The sequence below is a fragment of the Piliocolobus tephrosceles genome, chromosome 3 (genome assembly GCF_002776525.5).
Source record: "Piliocolobus tephrosceles isolate RC106 chromosome 3, ASM277652v3, whole genome shotgun sequence".
NCBI classification, from domain to species: domain Eukaryota; kingdom Metazoa; phylum Chordata; class Mammalia; order Primates; family Cercopithecidae; genus Piliocolobus; species Piliocolobus tephrosceles.
In genome coordinates, this window is record NC_045436.1 from 161,323,349 (window position 1) to 161,345,405 (window position 22,057).

The window sequence follows — 22,057 nt, forward strand, 5'->3', positions numbered from 1 at the left end:
TAGTACATTAAATTTCATCTCTCAATGTTCTCTCCAACATCAATTTTTAGAAAAAACATTCCCCCCCCCTTATAAAAATCTATAGTGGCCAGTGTGGTTAGGTACCACTGATTTGAAACACCGTTCTTCACCAATCCAGAAAAGAGGATGGTGAACTATTTTTTTTAAAAGATCATTTGACATGCCTTTGAAAAATAAGTCAATCTCAGAAAAAGAAAACAGGTATTTAGCCAGGTATGTTTTCTGAATTTCTACTAGGAGGCATGCTATTCGCAAAGATGAAGGAACTGTCTTTCTAGAGCCATTCTTTGCTCCTGTTTTATTTCCCCTCTGAAATCACTAGCTGGTGTTTCTGACATCACTGCGTTGCCGTGGAAATGTTTATTTCACAGAGGATTTCGACCTCCAGTGGGAAATTTACAAGTGGAAGTGTGAACTCTTGAAAAACACAATTGGTTTGAATAAAAATAGGCAGCATTTGGAAACGGGATTCAGAAAGAAAACAATATAAACTGGCTATCAGAGGTTGTTTTAAGTCTTCCTGAAAGGATTCAAATACTTCTAAGAGCATCTTACACAGATATGCTGGTTTTTATTTGAATTTTACTTTCTATAAATATCTGTGTAAAGAGTAAGGGGAAGCAGGTAAAGAATGTCTTTTTGCAGGAAAAAAACAAACCTTTCAGCCATCCAATTATTAAGACTGAAAGATTTGGTTCTAAAATACCATCTTGTGGGGAGAGAGAGAGACGGCATTATATCCGTTTACATTTTTATATCATATAATGGACTTCAGAGAATAGCTCCCTTTAAATAATTGTGACTCAAGGGGCCTGAGTTTCAGTGCGGAAGCTACAAAATCCATTTTCGTTTTAAACTGTTAAATCAACAGAACGCCAAACTAGAGCCTTTCTTCCTGCTGGGGCAGTATTGTCCCCTAAATCCACTTTCCAGTCCTCTCAGCCTAGCCTAGTTTGATGTAGCATTGACTTAGCTTAACTACAGCAACCGGCAAAAGGAAGTGGGTTTGCATTTGGGATGGGAATGCCAATTGCATCCTTGGGAGGAGGCAAGCACCAGTGTATCTGTGCCTGCGTGGACACGCGCGCAGGGGGCTGGAGGGATCGCGAAAGAAAGAAAAGCGGGACGTAGCAACTATGTGAAAATAATTTTCCCGTGGCTGGAAGAGGGGTCTTTGCATGGAAAAGCAATTTTAGGAATTAAAAAAAAAAAAATCTTCAAACAGGATGGAAGGAAGGCTTGCCAGGAGGGTGCGGGACGCAGCGGGGGGCTCCTGTGTTTTTCCTCCAGCATTTTTCCGCTTCCCAGGCTCAGGGCAGCCCACTCCCCACCCATCCATCCACCTGCCCGCGGCCTCACCCGCGCCCCCTGCCGTCCCGGGGCGCGCACGGCTCGGCGGGGATGGCTAGGAAGTCGGAGAAGGCGGCGGGCCGGCCGCGGGCTGCAAAGGTCTGGCGGAGCGGGCTGATTTAGTGGCCGGGGCTGTAGTACAGGCTGTCCCCGGCAGCCGGCGGAGTCAGCGCGCCCACGTGACGGCCCCGGCACTCCGGTGAGCTCCCCAAACAGACGCACACCCAGCCACACGCGCGCGCTCGCGCTCGCGCCCGCGCACACACACACACACACACACCACACACATACACACACACGCACGCACCCCCGCGCGCACACGCCCGCCCGCCAGCTCGCGCTGCCTCTGCGCCTCCATCCCGGCTAGCTCATTATCTCGCCCTCTCGCTTCCCCTGCGGTCTCTCGCTCTGCGCGCACACACCTCACACACGCACACGCACACACACGCGCGCACACACGCAGCCGGCACAGGCGGCGGCGGCGGCTGCCCAAGTCAGGACGAACCTCTCTAGGTACCGTCTTGAGAAGGCGGCAGCGGCGGCGGCGGCGGCGGCGGCGGCGGCGGCGGCGGCAGCAGCCCGAGCATCCCTCCTCTCCCGGAGAGGGAGCTCCGCCGAGAGTTTCCGTTCCCTTTGCCATTCCCTTCCCCCTCCTTTTCTTTATTTTCGAGAGAATTTCTTCTTGGCTTATTGGTTTAATTTGATTTTTAAAATTTTGGGTTGCTTTTGTGTATGTGTGCTTTTTTTTTCTTTCCTCATTTTATTTGCATCCAGAGCATGGCGGGCTGCGGGCTGTCGGAAGACACCCTCTTCTCTTCCTTCTTTTACAACTACGGCTCCTCCTGGGAAACCCCTTCCAACCAGGTAAGGGGTGGCTCGGTGCCGGGCGGCGTCGCGCCCCTTGCCCCCTGCCGCGCGCTCACTTGGTACTCGGTGGGGAGGCAGAGGCTCGGGAGGGGGTGGGGAGGATGGGGGGCCAAGTGGGTCGCACTGTCTGGGTCAGCGCCAACCGGCGTGAGGAAGTACCCCCCCTTCCCCCATCGCTAGCTTTCCAGTCTCCAGGTTCTGTCGCGTTCCTCCCGTGCCCAATCTGCCATCGACACCTTCCCCCACCACCTCCCAGCCCAGCGGGAACCCGAGAAAGAGGCAGGAGCCGGCGCGTTACCCCGAACAACTCCAGGCAGAACCAGGGAACTCGAGCGCAACCTTCCCCAAGTCGACGCGGGCGCCGCGCCCCTGTGCGCCCGGCGCCTACCCGCCTTCCAGTTGCACCGAGGGGCTGCAGAGCCACGAGCCCCCCGCGACGTGCTGTCCCCCCTCCACTCCCCTCGGGGCCCGAGCCGCCTCTTTCCCTAAAATGGCTGCAATCTCAAGTAGAGGCGTCCCCTGACCCGCGGAGGTGGGGGGGGGGGGTGAGGTGCAGAGTGGAGGCTCCGCTCCTCCTGACCCCGCGCCTCCCCCGGGGCGCACAAGCACCCCACAAACACACACACTTAACTTTGATGACTGTGCAATGCAGTCCGGCTGCATCGTGCCCTAGACGCTCCACGCCGCCGGCCTGTAGGTGTGCGTGTCGGTGTGACTCGGGGGGCCCAGGAAAACTGGGGGTAGACGCCGGAAGGGGGGCGTGGAAGGAAATGGGTGTCAGCGGGCCACTGGTGACCTGGAGAGACAGGCATGTGCTCAGGGTCTAGGGGTGAAAAAGCTATTCTGGGAGCTGGAGCGAGAAATAGAGGAAAAATGCCTTTTAATTAAATAACTGTTGTAGTCTGCTGCCCCCACCGCTTGTTTGGTGAAAGTCTACAGGCATCTGTCATTTCCAAACTACATGGGGAAGTAGAGCTGGGGTCGAGGGAGGGGAGGCATGTGTGTACGTGTGTGCGTATGTGTGTGTGCACGCGGGTGTGTGTCTGTGTGTGTGCGCGCGCGCTCGCGTGTCTGGGCTGGAGAAAGTTGGGCCAGAGGCGCGGTGGAGAAGCAACGGTGAAAGGCATTAGCAACTCGGTGGGCGGTCCAGGGCGCCGGGGATTCCCGGGCCCCGCGGAGCGCGCACCGCGGGGGGAGCTGGCCCGTTAGGGGTGGGGGGTGTCGAGGAAAAGAGCTCCGTTCAGCCGGGCTCGCCTGGCCGCCGCGGCGCCTCTCCTCCGGAGCCCGCCAGCCAGCCTTGGCCGCTTGCGAGGTTGCCCGCCGCGCTCGCCGGCGCTGGCGCGCTCCCTCTCGGGCCCGGGGCACAGCGCGTTCCTGCGAGCTCCGGGCAGAGAAGCCAAACCCCGAAAGCAAATAAACGAAAAATGTTCGTCGCCGGCCCCGCATCACCCCAAGTTTCCAAGAAACAAATCGCCAAACTACTAGCTGCCAGGTGAAGACCTCTCTCTCCGGCGTGGGCTTGCTCTCCAGAAAGCGCCGCGGCCATCCGAGTGAATAATACATTAGGGCTGCCGGGGAGCCTTGGAGAGGCTCCCGCCGCCGCGGCAGCAGCAGCGGGAGGCGGCGGCGAGCTCTGGACAGACCATCGGGCCGCCGCCGCGGGTGGGGGCGTCTGGGCGGTCCCTGGGAAGTACGCCGGCCGTTCGGGCGGGGCGGGAGGGCAGCCCAGGCGCGCGGAGTGAGGGTTCGCGGTGAGGCAGGAGCGAGACACGAGGCCTCGCTGCGAGCAGAAACTTGCAGGAGCTGCCGAGGTGGTCAGGCCGGCGCTGGAGTTGGGGGCCTGGAGAAGCACGATCGGGGCCCAGAGGGTGCCCGGCTGCCCGTGGCCGGCGCCGGTGGCTTTCTTCAGGCTATCCCGCCCCGCCTGGCGGGCCCTGGGTGATCTCCACGCTTCCTCGCGCCCGTCCGGGATTGCCGAGAGCCAACGACCCCTTCAGCTCCGCAAACTCCAGCTCACCAGGAGCGGGCGTCCGCGTGCCTGCCTGCGTGTGTGTGTGTGTGTGTGTGTGTGTGTGCGCGCGCGCGCGCGCGCGCGTGTATGTCTGTCGATGAGTCAGAAACCAAGCCCTGCTCGTCTTTGAGGACTGAGGCGGGTACGAAAGGCTTGAACCACACACCCGGCATAAGCCCGGCCGGCATTCGGGCGTCCTCGGCAGTGCCGCGCCCCCCAGTCCTGGAGTCAGATGCGTTAGGACAAGTTTCCAGGCGCGTGCCTCCGACCTGCACCCCGGGGCGGTGAAACTCAGGCACTTTGTATTCCTCCAAAGGAAGAGAGGCCGGAGACTTGGGTCTAAGGAAGCAGTGATACAGCTTTGCAGTGATGGGAGTTTTCGCAGCATTTTTAACGAGATAGAAACAAGTCGTTTGAGAGCGTTTAAAAGCGAAGGGCTGCGTCTGGATTTCACAAGACAGGCAATCACGTGCAAACTCCTTGGAAACCAGAGGAGGTGGGAGAGAGGGACGGGGTGGGGGCAGGTTTGGAGTAAAGGAAAGAGAGAACCATTTGGAGGAGGGGGGCGTTTTAAAAAGAGGAAAACTACCGGCTTCTTCGGGTAAAGTTAGTTTCACTTGAGGTGGAAAAGCGTTTCCCCAAGAGGCAACATCTTTCTTCTAGAAGGGGATACTCATGTTGCTAAGAAAATCGAAAGAATTTCTGATAAAGCAGCTGGCTCTGCTCTATGGAGAATGATTGGGTGTCGGGCTGGTATTGGGTACTGTGCTACTCTTAGTGCAGTGAAATTGTATGGTGGGGAGAGGGGGATTATTTGAAGTATTGATTTTTTCTTCCAGTGGTGCGGTATGAACTTTAAGATAAAGTACAGAAACAAATGAGAGATGTACATCATTAGGGGAAGGTGCGTCAGATGCTACCGAAGCTTTAATCTCTGGTGGTAAATGCAGCCGGGGCAGTGAATCTTACCAGGATTTGCGGTTTCCAGCACAGCTACAATCTCCATTTTCGGGGATGAAGAGTACATGTGCAGAAGGGACCTTACTGATCCCCAGTTTGCATTTTCAGCATTTGAGCATGGGCACATGATTGAGAAACATGCTCTTAACTGTTCCTAAGAAGAAAAAGGATACAAGAAAGGCGATACTTTAAATCTCATCTTGGACTCGGGCAGAGCTGCTGTAGGAAGGCCTGGGCCAAATTTGTGAGAGTGAGACTTATTCATGATTTTACCCTGATTGCTGCCAAAATGCTTACGTATCCTGCGTTTCCTAAAAATAGCAATGTTCTTCAAATATAATTTGTTTACTCTACCTCAATTAAAAATAAAATCCTTTTCCTAGTGTTACAAAGTGCTTATGAAGGTAAGGGTTGACTGTACTAAAAAAAAAAAATCAAGCTTTTTATTTCTAGATCAATATGATGTGCTCTCAACATCTAATACCATGTAAAAGGAGCCTTTTTGCAACATCAATAGCAGGCAGGCATGTCTCCCTAAGAAGCTCTTTTCCTGGAATCACAAGGCATTTTGATTACTTTCATTTTCACAAGAAACATGATTATGACACCTCTCGTTATAAACAAGCAACTAAAAAAAATAATGAAGATGGAGGTTCTTGATATATAGACCTGGAAAATTGGAAACTAGGGCATTTATTCATTCCTGAAAAACAGAAACACAAACAAACAACAAAAACCCAACCACAAATCATGACCGACCAGGTTTTCACTTGTTCTATGACATTTTATTCTTGAAGCTGGGGAGGGAGGGGTGATTTTTTTTGGAGAGAGCCCAATGTGTATTAGAGCCGAAACTACATCTGTTACCATTTAAAAACTGGGAAATTCCATCCTGTATCTGAGAGGACCATGTTGCAGATATTTTGCACCCACTTGCCAATGTGCAAAACATATCATAGCAAGTGTGTGTGTGCGGGGAGGAGCATCTGCTTAGGTGGAATTCATTTCTTCAATTAGAATGAAACCCCCAATTAAAGTGTATATGTGAAATGTCTCTGATTTGGCTCAGTGCAGCAGACAGCAGACCATTCTTTAATTTACAGTTTCACGCCTAGGGATGGCAGTAGTGCAAGCTTCCAAAACCGAGCTTTATCTTTTGATGTTGTGCTTTTCAACCTGTGATTCTCTCCTGTAGTTGTTTCGGCTTTCTGTCTCCATCAGAAAACTGACTGTGGAGTGGTCATGACTGCTTGCAGTTTGGACCCAGGTCACCTTATTAGTTGTCACTATGTAAGCCCAAATCGAAGCAGGCCAGGTCTGTATGATATTGAATCAATCAATTGAAAGTGAAAAATGGAGCCAATTAGCTGACCGCTTGGGTGTCCATGAGGCCAGACATCTGACTTTACTCACCTGATTGACCAGCTTTTTGGTTATTGGGTAGCTTAATCTGAGGCTATGTAAAAGACATTACCACAAGGCTCGACCCTGCTTTTTTAACTTTTCTTTCTCTGCCCCCTGCCCCCACCATTTCATCAAATTTTCCAGACTAGAAATATAAAATGGCATCCTCATAAGAGCACTATCTTCTCGGAGTAGGCAGTGACTGTTTTGAATTAGTACCCATAATTCTGTATACTCACTGTATCTTCTCCAGCAAGGTAGAAGTTTCAGTGCAGAATCATTAATGGATGTGGGTAAGTTGTTGAAATCTTGTGCTGACTGCCCTTTTTTGTTTTTTTGGCTTGGCATTACTTCCATGAATATGGATAGCCAAAGCAGAAAGCAGCCCACTGAGGAACACTTCTTTTCCATTCAGTCCAAGTACCATCAAGAATTCAGAGTTTTTTTTTTTCTTTCTTTCTGCACATTTCATAATTCTTAAAGTGGTGACAATGTTGGCATCCCCAGAGATGAGCCAAGACTTGGGAATGTCCTCCATTTACCAAGTTGTTAGATAGCCAATACCTCAAAGTTCAAAAAATATCAACTGGGCTTCTACACTTTTTCAACATTTTTATTTCCCTGAAGATGTAGTATGAACTGCAAAAGAGTTTTAAGTGCATTTCTACATTCTTACCTTAAAGAAATTTTAGAAATCCTGTAAATCCAGCTCACAGAACCCCAGTTTTCACATAACTCCAAGTTTTCTGACTTTGGGTTTCTCCTGTGGGTATAGGAGAGGAAAGGAGTTTGTTGCAGGTCTTCCAATAAGGCTGGCTTACTTAATGCATCAGCTTAAAAACATTGTTTGCTTGCCTCCCTCCCTCCCTCCCTCCCTCCCTCCCTCCCTCCCTCCCTTCTTTCTTTCTTTCTTTTCCTTCCTTCCTTCCTTCCTTCCTTCCTTCCTTCCTTCCTTCCTTCCTTCCTTCCTTCCTTCCTTCCTTTCCTCCCTTCCCTTCTCTTCCCTTCCTTCCTCTGTTTTTTTTTTTTTTTTTTTTTTTAATTTTTTTTGCTGGTGTGCAGTGGTGCAATCTTAGCTTACTGCAACCTCCACCTCCTGGATACAATCGATTCTCCTGTCTCAGCCTCCTGAGTAGCTGGGACAACAGGCACACGCCACCACGCCTGGCTAATTTTTGTATTTTTAGTAGAGACGGAGTTTCACCATGTTGACCAGTCTGGTCTTGAACTCCTGACCTCAAGTGATTCGCCCGCCTCAGCCTCCCAAAGTGGTGTTGTTTGCTTTTCTTTGTAATTTATGTAAACCTTAAACTTGCCAATTAAAGAACAGCGACAATAACTACCATTTATCAATTCTTGTTCCATATACTTTATAAGTATTTGGCTCTTTTAATCTCCATAACAACATATGAGGTAGGTACTTTTACTATTGATTCCGATTTTATAGATGAGGAAAACAAAGCACAGAGAATTAAGTGACTTGCCTAAGGTCTCAGCGCTAGTTAGGGAAAGCTGGGCTCTCCACTAGGCAGACTTATGCCAGCTTCTTCTTTTTCTCCCCATTGTACTCACTTTCTGCTACAACACAGAAGAAATTGTGTGGCCACATGTACATTTCTGGCAAGTTTGGCAGTGGTGTCATTTATTTGCCAGCTTTGTGAAATAGTGAATATCTCCGTTGTTTGCCCAAGTTTACCCACTTTCTTTTAAATATATATAACTTTCATATATATACATATATATATATATGTGTGTGTGTGTGTGTGTGTGTGTGTGTGTGTGTATAACCAGATAGAATTCTTTTTGATGAAGGAGGTAAAAGTTGTCTCTTTTGGTGGAATCAACCATAATTACCTGATGCTTTTTGGACTAGATGTTTGAGTTGACCGTTCTTTTTGGTTTGAATGGTGGATCTAGCCTGAGAGATAGACAGGGCCTTCTAAAACAGAATAATTATGGCTTAGTGGGGTACTCATTCCAAATGTACATGAATATCAATAAAATATTCGACGGAAGAAATGTAATTGTGAGATACATGAATAGAATAATTTTATAATCATTCAGATGTATCCAAACCCTATCATATATATAGTGAGGGATACACTCTCATGAGCTAATGCGCTGAAATTTACCTTTCTCATCATGGCCATGTTATAACAGGCATCTTCTCTACTGAATCATGCACCTAACATTTATGTCCATCAAAAACTAATGCCTTTCAGTGGTTCAGCCCTTATTTTGTGATCTTCCAAAATACAGTTGTGGGAAGGGGAGGGAAAACATTAAATGTCAGTAGTTACAGCAAGACAGTCTCTATGAAGAGGGCGAGGAGTTTCTCGCTGCTTTCACGTTCCTGTGGCCCTAGCGGAAATGTAAAAGTGCAAGGCTTGCATTGGAATGAGAATGGGGTCACCTACCCCTTGTATTCATCATCAAGGAAGCAGAACTTCCTTCCAGAGAGACCATAGGAAATCAATGATCACACTTTGCCAGCAAAGAGGTAAATGTGTACAGCAGACGGCATTAAATAAAAGGGCAGCAGAAAAGTGATTTACTCTAGAAGGCAGTGTGACTTTTAGGTCCTTTCGAAAAATTCACATTTTTGATATAATAATTATATTAAAATGTTTCTTTCTTTTGGATTCTATGTTTTAATAACAGAAGAAAGGAGAAAATGCCATTAGGTGGTATTACATTATTTTCACATGAAGCTCTTTAGTTCAACAAAGCAGTGCCTAGAATATGGTACCAGATCCACCCCCACCTTTTTTTTGTGTGTTAATAAGGATCGACTGTATTTATTGAAAGTTACTGATTTTGCCGGAGCACGATTTTTTCGCACCTGTAATCCCAGCTACTCAGGAGGCTGCAGCAGGAGGATTCCTTGAGTCCAGGAGTTTGGGACCAGCTTGAGCAACGCAGGGGGACCCCCGTCTCTAAAGAACAATAAAAATAAATTAACCAGGTGTGATGATGTGTGCCTGTAATCGTAGCTACTGACCCCATCTTTAAAAAAAGTTACTGGGTTTATGTGCATTTATGCATTTATTCGGTGTAGTGGCTGAAACAGGGGGGAAGCTTGCTCTTGGGGAAGGCTCACCTTGACCAGAAGAGGTTACAGTGGGGTCTTCATACAGGAGAAACATGCAGTGGAGAGGAGGAGGGAAGTGGGTAGGGGAGGAGATGGTTGATGCAAAGGGAAATGTAGATGTGGAAACTTAATGGAATGTGGAAAAGCAGGTGTGTAGTTCCAGTCTGCTTCCCCTCTGTAGTGTGCACTTCTGATTGCTTTGTGAGCACGTCTTCTGTAGATTTCAAATAGAGAGCTGCAGGTAATAGTGAAAAGCCCAGTGAACGTCTGGCTTCTATGTGGAAGAAGACAAGACATCCATGTAATCTCTTGCCGGAAAGAGTATTAGAAAGTGTGTTGGTTGTGTAATAACGAAACAAAGCAAGCAAAAAAGATGCAAAGAAAAAGAAAAATCTAACCAAAAACCCCTACACATTCTGCTCCAATTTATTATTTCCAGTAGCAATTTAGTCCCTAATGTTAACAATGAGTGATTATGATTCTGTAGTTTCGTTTACAGCATAAATTAGCATTTTGTTTTCTGTTACAGCTTTTGAATGAGGAATTATAATGTATAATTTGCTGAAAATAGATGTTATCATCTCTTAGGATGAGAATAACCACATAAACTTGAACAAATGATAAAAATGGAATCAATTACATTTCAAATGGAAGTAGTTTACAAACCTCCAAATACAAAGTGGCAGTAGTAGCTGGTTATTGTAACAAATAATTAGTTTTTTTAAACAACATTTATTGAATTCCACTGACAATTTGGTAATTGTTCACAGTTGGCTGTAGGCCTCCCTCTCCTAAAACGAAATGTGGCATGGAACAACTGCATTTTATAAACTGTAGTTTGCCTCATTATTTAATGTTGCAACCAGAATGTGTATTTATTTGCATATATAACCCTTTCTGAGTAATAGGGAAATATCAAATTGAATAAAACAATGTCACCAAGCCTAGGTGACAGGTAAACACCCAAGGGCTGGTGATGGAGAGTACTGTCAGGTTCCAAAGAAAGAAAAGAAGCAAACAGTCAAAATGGATACACGTGCATGTACGTTGAAGGGGAAAATATTTTAAATGTTCTATCAAATAGGCGGATCATAGTTTTATTTCAGCAGGAATTGACTTTTTTTTTTCCCCACTCCCTTTGCCCTCCTTTCCGTAAAGCATTCTGTCTTGTGCTGTCATGTTTATTTGGAAGTCTTGCCTCCCATTCTACCGAGGAAGCTGATTTTGGAAAAGAACCACACCCTCTTCAGTTCTAGATCCTCATCCTGCCCAGCCTGTAGTGGACACACAGACTATATGTGTTGGATAAATGGCTGAAATGTCAGAAAATAACTTTTATACCAACACAGCCATCACTTTATCTATCATCTTTGTTCCATCTCTTAGGATGATGATGGCAATTCCGCAATGTCATTTTTGAAAATGGGAATTTGACTTGGAGAATAAATGAATCCTGCTTCCATTTAAATGTCCCCAGGGAAAAACATGATTGGGTTACCATAGGCTTGCTAAACCTCTTAATTTTTCAAAAGAAAATATTACGAAGGATATACTTACATTAACAAATCCAGAAGCAGTAAAAAAGGAAAAGTGGGAATCTGAAGAGTTTTTACTTTTTATTATTGTTGGTAACTGCTCCATGCTGAGTGGATCATTTAATTTTGATTATTTCTAAATGATTAATCCATTTCTTTAAAGTTAATATGCAAAGAAATATGTTCAACATCACTTTATTTTTAGATCCCACGATTTAGTCCTGAAACAAATCAGTGATGCATTATAAACACATAAGAATGTATCTAATGACGGGAGTCAGGCTGAACAGATGCTAAAAAAGATCTTCGTGTGAAGTCGAGGGAGCTGCAGGAGGGAATGGAAAAAAATCTCTAGAAGTTGGCGGGCTTGTGAGGTGAACACTATGGAGACTTCTCACCTGCTAAGTATGTGCTTATGCAGTACAGAAGGGACGCTGCTCCTGGGTGAAGGTGGAGGGGGTGATGTCCCTCCCCTGCAATGGTTGTGAGGGTTAAATGAGATCTTGGACCTGAAAGACTTTTGTTACTGACTTAATAAAGGGCTGAGTCAATGTTAGCTCTCACCAGTCATTCCTCAAATATTTATGGAGTTCCTACTAATGTGACAGCTGAGCAGACAGCCCCGTACAAAGTAGATTCTCAGTAAATTATATTGAGTCCATCATAATAGAATCCATTTATAGAACACTTACTGTAACATTCCAGAGACATTTTAAAGTGCTTTACATGGATTCACTCATTTAGTCATCAAATTACCCTATGGGCACTATTATTAGTATTCCATGAGGAAACTGAGGCACAGAGAGGTGAAGTAACGTAGCCAAGGTCATGCAGCTGGTAAGTGGTAGAGCCAGGATTTATATGAAGCATGTCTGGTTTCCGAGCCCGTGTTTTAACTATCCTGTTAGGCTGCATTCAGATGGATGAACTGATGGAGGAGTGGAGAGAGGAGCATCAAGGACAAATAAAACATGCTGGCCGGGCACGGTGGCTCACACCTGTAATCCCAGCACTTTAAGAGGCTGAGGCAGGTGGATAACTTGAGGTTAGGAGTTTGAGACCAGCCTGACCAACAAGGTGAAACCCTGTCTCTACTAAATATATATATATACATATATATATATCTTAGCTGGGGGTGGTGGTGTGCACCTGTAGTCCCAGCTACTCGGGAGGCTGAGACAGGAGAATCGCTTGAACCAGGGAGATGGAGGTTGCAGTGAGCTGAGCTCACGCCGCTGCAGTCCAGCCTGTGCGACGGAGCGATATTCCATCTCAAAAACAAACAAGCAAACAAACAAACAAACAAACGAACAACATGCTGCTCTGCATGTCTAAAACTGAAAGAAAAAGAAAAAAATGGATACGCATTTCAAGCAGCCCCCCACCTGGATGCAGAGAAGATAGAAAACAGTTAGTGCTTTAGGGAGGAGATATCGGTGCGGTGGTCATTTGGAGAAGGGAGAGTTTACTTTTGGCTGGAAAAATCACAGAAAGTTTCAAGAAGGCAGCGACATTTGTTCTGGGCTTTAAGAAATGGAGAGAATCTGGGCAGATGAGAATGGGGGGATGAGAGTGGGGACATTTGAGGCAGAAGGAAAGTGTAAAAGGAATTAGTCAAGGAATACCTGCCAAGGTTTTTTTAAAAAATTGTGTTAAATTTTTTTCATTCAATGAAATTTATTGAGCACCTACAATGTGCTTGCCCTAACCCCTAAGAGAGCTTTAATTTAGTAAGAGAGACATAAAAGTCGCACACACACAAACACACACACACACGATAGAGACATAGACGGATGATATGTGCATATGTAGGAATAGATATACACAAAATAGTACAGCTCTGTCCATCCATATACACATCATCATCATCACCCTCTCTTTCTCTGTCTCTCCCTCTTTCTTTCTCTTTTTCCCTTCCCGTCATCTAGCTATCATTATCTCTTTTAAACTGTGTCAAGTACCAAGAAGGAAAAATAATGTGCCTAGAAAGAAAAACAGGTGAAAGGAGGCTTTCCTGCTAATTGTTTTGACTTTAGAAATTTAGAAGTAGGAACTCTTCTCCAGTTGTTCTGTCACAAACAAGAAAGCTTTCAAACTTGGTTGAAAATCGTTAAGATCTTTGCATCATTTTAAATCTGCCCTAGGCAGGCCACTGTGGCTCACGTCTGTAGTCCTAGCGTTTGGGAGGCCGAGGCAGAGGGATTTCTTGAGGCCAGGAGTTTGAGACCAGCTTGGGCAACATAGCAAGACCCATCTCTACAGAAAAGAAAAACATTTAGCCAGGTGTGATGACATGCATCTGTAGTCTCAGCTACTAGGAGGCTGAGGTGGGAGGATGGCTTGAGCCCAGCAGTTCGAGGATGCAGTGAGCTGGGATTACACGACTGCATTCCAGCCTGGATGATAGAGTGAGACCCAGTTTCTAAAAAAATTAAAATCTGTTCTGTTGATAATGTCAGAAGAACAGTTTAATTAGTAAATCAAAGATGAAGTTTTATTTTGGATTTATTGTACTTCAAGAGATTACCAAACTTTTTGTGGCTTAAAATTAGTCATTTGAGCTAGAGAGTGAAATAGCATCAGAAGTCGATGACACACGGTGAGGCCCAGGCAGCAGCGCTAATGAAATCCTTTAGGTCTTTCTTTGTGTGATGTCAGACTAAGAGGGTTACATAGCTTTGATGAAAAAGCCAAACAAATGGTAAAAGCAAATGGAATCATCTTTACCATGTTTATCAAAGCCTTGTTGTTTCAGAAAATAGGACTTATTGCTAATTGATTTTTTGACCCTGATAGTAACAGTTTCACGAGAAAGAATTTAAAAATTATTTCTCCCAATTAAACTAGTCCTAGAGAACAAGCTGCTGAAAAACAATGGTTGCTTCTCTGTTTATCTGTATTAGCATAAATACTGGTTTATTTTCTCAAAATTTTGGCCATATTCATTCTTTTACTGCGCTAGTATAGTCAAGTATGATGATGTTTTGGGGAGTGTTTGTAAATGGTAAAGTGTCCTCTTAGTCATTATTATGGTGGAAGAACAGTTTGCCTGCTGATAAAAGAAGCCATTAGCATTGAATACAGATCCAGAATAAAGTAGATGTTAAATAAATATACATTAGATTCACTTAGGTAGTTATGTTAAAATACTTGTTTACAATGATATTAAACATTTGCACTGTGGCGCCTTACCCCAGGAATAATGACTACATTTACATTAAATCTCTTTGCATCCTCTGTAACCAATTCTGTCAAGTGATCTCTCTAAACATCCCAAAGCTTTGACTGAGATCATTTCAGGCTATTGAGTCTTCCTCAAGCATCACTTAGTTGTTTAAATAAAGTAAGTAGAGAATGTCCTATAATATATCAGTTTTTAAAAATACACAAATATCTCTCATTTCCAGAGAGTTTTGGGAAACTACCTCATCTTATATTTGGGCACTCACAGTATTTAAGAAGGCTTCGGAGAAAGCACTGCTTGAATGCTAATTGTTGTTATTAGTTATTTTATGCCTATTGTATTTAAAGTAAATAGCTACAATTGTTGTTGTTGTTTGTTTATTTTTAGCCAGAGTCTCGCTCTATTGCTCATGCTGGATTTCAGCGGTGCAATCTTGGCTAACTGCAGATTCTATCTCTTGGGGCTCAAGCAAGCCTCCCACCTCAGCCTGCCGAGTAGCTTGGACTACAGGTGTGCGACACCATGCCTGGCTAATTTTTGTATTTTTTGTAGAGGTAGGGTTTCACCATGTTTCCCAGGCTGGTCTCGAACTCCTGAGCTCAAGCTATTGCCAGCCTCAGTCTCCCAAAGTGCTGGGATTATAGGAGTGAGCCACTGCACCTGGCCCAGTTTTTTTTTTTCTTAATCGATTTCTAATTACCTTGAGTTTTTTTTCCCATTATTCATACCATCCATAACATTAAATACAGTGTAGGAAATGAAATAGGTGCTAACTAAAATCTTTATTAATCATGTTAATCTTTAACTCATTCTTGGAATTTACAGACATCAGCCCCTAACAGCCATGTGATTATTAGAAAAAAAAAAAGAGTCAGAAGTTAGATGGGCAGAGCCATGTCCTTTAAGCTCCTCCCCTAAAGGCCTTTTTGCTTAAAAGGGAGTTTCCCCTTGAAATGAGGATATTTTCACATATAAGGAATATTGTCTTCGTTTACATTTTACCTTTTGATTAAAAAAATTTAAACTTGAATTTTTAAAGCATTATTTTTGCAAATAATATACCCAGGAAACTGATAAAGGCATATTATTAGTTTTCTTATTGTAGATGTGATATATTGTGTTTTGGACTTATTTCTTAGAAAAGTTTGAAAAAAGAAGAAAAATCGAATCAAAACCCTACATAATCCAAATATCTAGAGATAATCACAGATATTTTGATTTATATCTTTCCTGTCTTTTTTCTAGGCTTATACATTTCATGTTTCAATTGGTATCACATGTAAATATTTGTGTAATGTTATTTTAATACAATAAATCATAACTGACCTGCTATATAATATTTCATATGACTATATATTTTTAGTGGCCCTGTAGTATCTCATTGTATGTTAATAGAACCATTTATCTAACCATCCTGTGTCATTGGGTATTTAGGTTGTCGCCAATTATGACTAAACCAAGTACTTATCTATGAGTATTTCTTTAGGGTAATACCCAGTGGTAGAGCTACCGGGTTAAAGGGCATACAAATGTAATTGCCTCTCTGAAAAGATGCACCAGCTTATGCTCCTGACAGGTACATGTAAGGGTGCCAGATGGAGAATATTATAAAATAAATCCTCATATTACAGTGTTTTCTTTTCCTTTTCTTTTGAGACAGGGTCTCGCTCTGTCACAAAGGATGGAGTGCAGTGGCACGATCTTGGCTCACTGCAACCTCTGCCTCCTGGGCTAAAGCCATCCTCCCACCTCAGCCTCCCAAGTAGCTGGAACTACAGGCATGTACCACCACACTAAGCTACTTTTTTTTGTGGAGATGGGGTTTCGCCATGTTCCCCAGGCTGCTCTTAAACTCCTGAGGTCAAGAAATCCACCTGCCTCAGCTTCCAGTAGTGCTGGGATTACAGATGTGAGCCACTATGCCCAGCCCAGTATTTTCTTTGTCCATTTGAAAACCCCAAAATAACCCTTTTTAACAGCCATATATATTAGTCAAGAGGTCATGCTTACAATTCTGATGACCTTCCTTCATCTTTAGTTTTTGTAAATTCTTTTGGTTCTAGTAAGAACCAAATGTTGATCAAGGGATCCAAGCAAATAGTTTACATCAAGAGTTTAACTCCAGTTATCAGAGCATTTTTTCTTTCCTTCCAGGGTATAATATATCCGCAAATACCTACTGGCTTATGTTCTGTTGAGATCTACAGAGAAAAATCTTTCTTGTTCTATTTACTGAACTACCTAACTTCAAAACAAGGAATAAACCTGGACTCTAAACAGTATCTCAGCCGGGCGCGTTGGCTCACGCCTGTAATCCCAGCACTTTGGGAGGCCGAGGCGGGTGGATCACAAGGTCGGGAGATGGAGACCATCTTGGCTAACATGGTGAAATCCCGTCTCTACTAAAAATATAACAAAAAGAAAAATTAGCAGGGCGTGGTGGTGGGCACCTGTAGTCCCAGCTACTCAGGAGGCTGAAGCAGGAGAATGGCGTGAACCCAGGAGGCGGAGCTTGCAGTGAGCCGAGATCAAGTCACTGAACTCCAGCCTGGGCGACAGAGCAAGACTTTGTCTCAAAAAAAAAAACAAAAAAAAAAAAAAAAAAGGAAAATTTTAGCCAGGTGTAGTGGCTCACATCTGTCATCTCAGTGTTTTGGGAGGCCAAGGCAGGAGGATGCCCTCGTGTCATCTGTACTAGTATTCGCTTAACATTCTTTTTAACTGACTCCATTTTTACTGAAACAGTTTTTCTAAAGAATAATTTATGGCATAAAAAAGAAAATTTGGCCGGGCACAGTGGCTCACGCCTGTAATCCCAGCACTTTGGGAGGCTGAGGCGGGCGGATCTCGAGGTCAGGAGATCAAGACCATCCTGGCTAATACGGTGAAACCCCGTCTCTACTAAAACTACAAAAAAACAAACAAACAAACAAAAAAAAAACAAAAACAATTAGCCAGGCGTGGTGGCGGGCACCTGTAGTCCCAGCTACTCAGGAGGCTGAGGCAGGAGAATGGTGTGAACCCGGGAGTGGAGGTTGCAGTGAGCCAAGATCACGTCACTGCACTCCAGCCTGGGCGACAGAGAAAGACTGTCTCAAACAAAACAAAACAAAACAAAAACAACAAACAAACAAAAAACAAAATAAAACAAAACCAACCAACCAAACCAAACAAAACAATATCTCTTGTTATTCCTGAGGTAATTCCAAGAGAAGAGGAATGTTGACTATATCCTACTGCATCACTACTGTTGGTCTGGTTGGACCCAGGCTTGAAATCTTAAAGATATTTGTGAAAAATAAAGCTTGTATTCAAGATGAAATATTAAGCCCCACAGTGAAGGTCATTCTCATTCTCTCTGGCTTGTCCCTCTTTCTTTCTTATTTGACTGTCTCATAACTTATTTCAACGTCTTTGGACCCCTGGTTCATTAAAAATAAACTCTCCCTCCCACATCTGATTTTTCCTCAAGAAAGTGCATTCTGGAGAGGGCAGGGGCAGTGACTATTCATTTGTCTACACTTCCTAGGCTCAAAGGAGCTGTGGTCACTATTGCTTCCAAAACATTCCTTTGCCATCATCTTGCAAAACTGTATGATCCCATACCTCCCAGTGAAATTCCCATAGATCATATTCTACCCTTCTTCCTGGCTGTCTTATTGTATCCTTGTTACATCCCCTGTTCCCATGAGGGCTCAGTCCCTTGGCTCACTTCCTCTTGGCTATCTGAACTGCCACCATCGGGGTAGTCTTCAGCATCTGTGTGTGGAGGATATATCCAGTGACTTAGCTTCAGAGTTGCAAGACCTCATCCCCACCATGCTTTGCCAGCTCAATCACATTGCCCACACTCTGACCTTGTCTTCTGTAATGTCTCTGCTTCCAGAACATTAAACTCCAGTGTAACCATATCTGGTTATACCCTCATAGCCTCTCTGCTTGCTCCCCTACTCATTTATTTCCAAGGTCATTGGTCCCTCTACTACTCTCCCTTTTTCCCAGTTCATTAACCATGCTTTTCCCCTGACTCCTTTTAGCCAGCTGAGAGATCCCATGATATATTATGTTAACCACTGTCTTGCTAAAACCTCAAAGCTCTTAATCTCTCACCCTTCTATATCTGTCCACAAAAATCCTAGTCTTGGATTGGTGCAACCAACTGTTCTGTTTGCTTCTGCATGCAAGCTAATTCCTGCTGTTGGAAAAAACCAGCCATGCCAAAGAATGCCAGTATAATTTTATTATCCTCAACTTCAGTGTCATCTAGCAAATATTGTATAAAATACCAAGCTCACTCACTGTTCATATCTGCAGCTCTGAACGTTTCCCACTGTCCTCTACTCCTCTGCCCACCAATGGGCTTCCTTCCAGGTAAGGATTCATGGTCACCCAATGCGAATTCCCTCAACCTCTTGTCTCATATCTAGAAATCTCTTGTCTTTCCACCCCTAGTTTTTCTTCCACCTGTGCTGTGGATATCATTCCTTGCCATCCTCCCCAGGACTTCAATCCATCAGTTACAGCTTTGTGACTCAATAAAGTTAGGAATAAATGTACCAAAATCTCTCCCATCTTGAAAAATTCCCCCATCAACCTTTCACTTCCCTTTAGGGGTTATTTGTCTCTTTTTTTCCCTTTGTTGCATGGTGTGAAAGGCCCAACTAATGATGGGGACTCTAGCTTTTAATAACATTAATCAGCATGTGTGTGACATTGACTGCCACCAGTAGTTCACAGATTCTTTGAGCAAAGAGGCAGATAGTGTCTAAAGCAACCTATCTGCCAAGCTCAGCTAGATAATTATCTTAGTTCATTTTGTGTTGCTGTAACAGAATACCACAGACTGGGTAATTTATAAAAAGCAGAGATTTATTTCTTACAGTTCTGGAGGTTGGTAAGTCCAAGAGCATGGTGCTGGTGTTTGGTGAGGGCCTTCGTGTTACATCATCTCATGGCAGAAGGTAGAAGGGCAGGAACACATGAGAGCAAGAGGGCAAGAGGAGGCTGAACTCCCTCTTATAATAACTCACTCTTGGAACAACTAACTGACTCTGGAGATAATGACATTAATCCATTTATGAGAGCAGGGCCTTCATTACATAATTACCTCTTAAACTCTCAACATTGGGGATTAAGTTTCCAACGTGTGAACTTTGGCAGACACATTCAGACCATAGTAGTTATACTCATTGTTTCCAATTCATCACCTTCCAGGCACTTTTACAAAAGTGAGTCTTGGCTCACTTTTGTAAACAAAATTTATTTTAATTTTTTTCAGGGACATGCTTTTGCTATGTTGCCCAGGCTAGAGTGCAGTGGCACAATGATGGCTATTGCAGCCTTGAACTGCAAGACTCAAGTGATCCTTCCATCTCAGCCTCTTGAGTATCTAGGACTACAGGCATAAGCCACAAAGCCCAGCTAATTTTTAATTTTTTTTTGTAGAGACAGAGTCTTGCTATGTTGCCCAGGCTGGTCTCAAACTTCTGGCCTCAAGTGATCCTTCTACTTCAGCCTCTCAAAGCACTGGGATTACTGGCTTGAGCCACTGCTCTGGCCCCATTCATTCTTTAATGATGGCTGGTAAGAGTCAGCCTTCAGTGCTTTGCTGAAACTCTTCTGGCAATGACTTTATAATTCCCAAATGTCTGGGACTCTTATCAGCCCTATCTTTTTTTTTTAGATATTACTATGACTTTGACTCTGTTGAGAATTTCCTCTGACTTCTCTCGTGTATTTCATCCATTTCCTCTTCTTCCTAATTGACTTTCCTGCTTTGCCTGATGTTAAATGTTGAGTTCTTGGGGTCCTAACTTGGATCTCTTGTTCCTTTATTCTATTCTTGCTTTTTTTGTGACAATCTACTCATGGATGGAAATCAGTCACATGACTGTCTTTCAGATTTGTATTTCTAAATGAGACCTCTTGCCTGAGACTCGGAACTATTTAACTAATTGGCTTCTTGACAGTCTCATAGATATTTCAAACACAATATGTCAAATACAGATTTTCTTTTTTTTGAGAGAAGTTCTCTCTCTGTCACCCAGCTAGGAGTGCAGTGGTGCAATCCTGGCTCACTGCAGCCTCAACCTCTCAGGTTCAAGTGATCCTCTCACCTCAGCCTCCTGAGTAGGCGGGGCTATAGGCATGCACCACCACACTCAGCTATTTTTAAATTTTTTTTTGTAGAGACAAGGTCTTGCCATGTTGTCCAGGCTGGAGTGCAACTCCTGAGCTCGGGTGATCCTCCCATCTTGGCTTCTCAAAGTGCTGGGATTACAAGTGTGAACTACTGCACCGGGCCTAAGACAGAATTTCTTATCCAGATTGCTTTGCTCTTGAATTTCTTATCCAGGCAAAAGGCAACAATATTTATCCCACATACCAGTTAACCTTTTCAGTGTACACAAACTATCCCAAAACTTTGTGGCTTAAAACCGAAACCATGTACTATGTTAAAAAAAACAAACCAGCAACCTTGTATAAGTGCACAATTATATGGGTCAGGAATGTGGGCTAAAGTCAGCTGGGCGGGTCTTCTACTAGACTCAGCTGGGTTCACTTATGTCTGCAGTCAGCTGGCAGTTGATTGCTCATCAATCTGGCTGCTGGCTGACTGCTGGCTGGGGAACCGGGGCTAACACAGCCGTGTATACACGTTTCCATCATCCAGCAAGCTAGCCCAGGCTTATTCAATAGTAGTGATCAAGAAGATTACCAAGAAGAGTAAGGGAGAAGAAGCTTGCAAGGTGTCTTGAGGCCTAGGCTTGTTACTAATAAAGCATCACTTCTATTTTGTTCTGTTGGTCAGAGAAAGTTACAAGGCCAGCCCGTATTTAGGAGTTGAGAAATAGACACTACCTTTTGGTTGGAGTATCTTCAAGACCACATCAGAAGGACAGGTATGTGGAGGTGGGGTGGAGGAGGGGTGAAGGGATGGGAGTGGGGAAGGAATTAGTGGCCACTTTGGTTTTTTTTGAGACGGAGTTTCATTCTTGTTGCCTAGGCTGGAGTGCAACGGCATGGTCTTGGCTCACTGCAATCTCCACCTCCCAGGTACAAGTGATTCTCCTGTCTCAGCCTCCCAAGTAGCTCAGATTATAGGCATGTGCCACCACGCCCAGCTAATTTTTTTTTGTATTTAGTAGAGATAGGGTTTTACCATGTTAGTCAGGCTGGTTGCCAACTCCTGACCTCAGGTAATCCACACACTTGACCTCCTAAAGTGCTGGGATTATAGGCATGTGCCACTGCACCCAGCCTAGTGGCCACTTTTATAATGTACTACACCCATGACTCAGGTGAACCTGCCTCTCTTGCTTTCCTTCTCCTTTTGCTTCTAGTCAGTCATTAGGTCAGGTTGATGATGCCTTTATGAGAACTCTCTTATTTGTTCTTATCTTCAGCCATTGCTCTACATCATTGTTAAGCTTAGCCTCTGTATTGGTTGGCAAGGGCTGCTGTAACAAGTACCACGGACTGGGTGTCTTAACAGAAATTGTTTCCTCACAGTTCTGAAGGTTGAAAGTCTGAGATCAAGGTGTTGGCAGGTTTGGTTCCTTCTCAGGCCCATGAGGGAAAGGTTCCTGTTCCAGGCCCCTCTCCTTGCCTTGTAGTTGACCGTCTTCTCCCTG

The 22,057-nt window shown here is 44.5% G+C and overlaps 1 protein-coding gene across 5 annotated transcripts in view; it reads left to right on the forward strand.

Moving 5' to 3' along the window:
• The first annotated feature begins 1,686 nt into the window (after positions 1-1,686).
• The window catches only part of PPARGC1A (PPARG coactivator 1 alpha), a 685,332-nt gene continuing 664,961 nt past the window's right edge, over positions 1,687-22,057 (forward strand). For all 5 annotated transcript variants that reach the window (XM_023223057.2, XM_023223062.2, XM_023223060.2 and 2 more), the window contains exon 1: positions 1,687-2,235. The gene's annotated coding sequence lies outside the window, so the exon portion shown is untranslated. The remainder of the gene's footprint in view (positions 2,236-22,057) is intronic.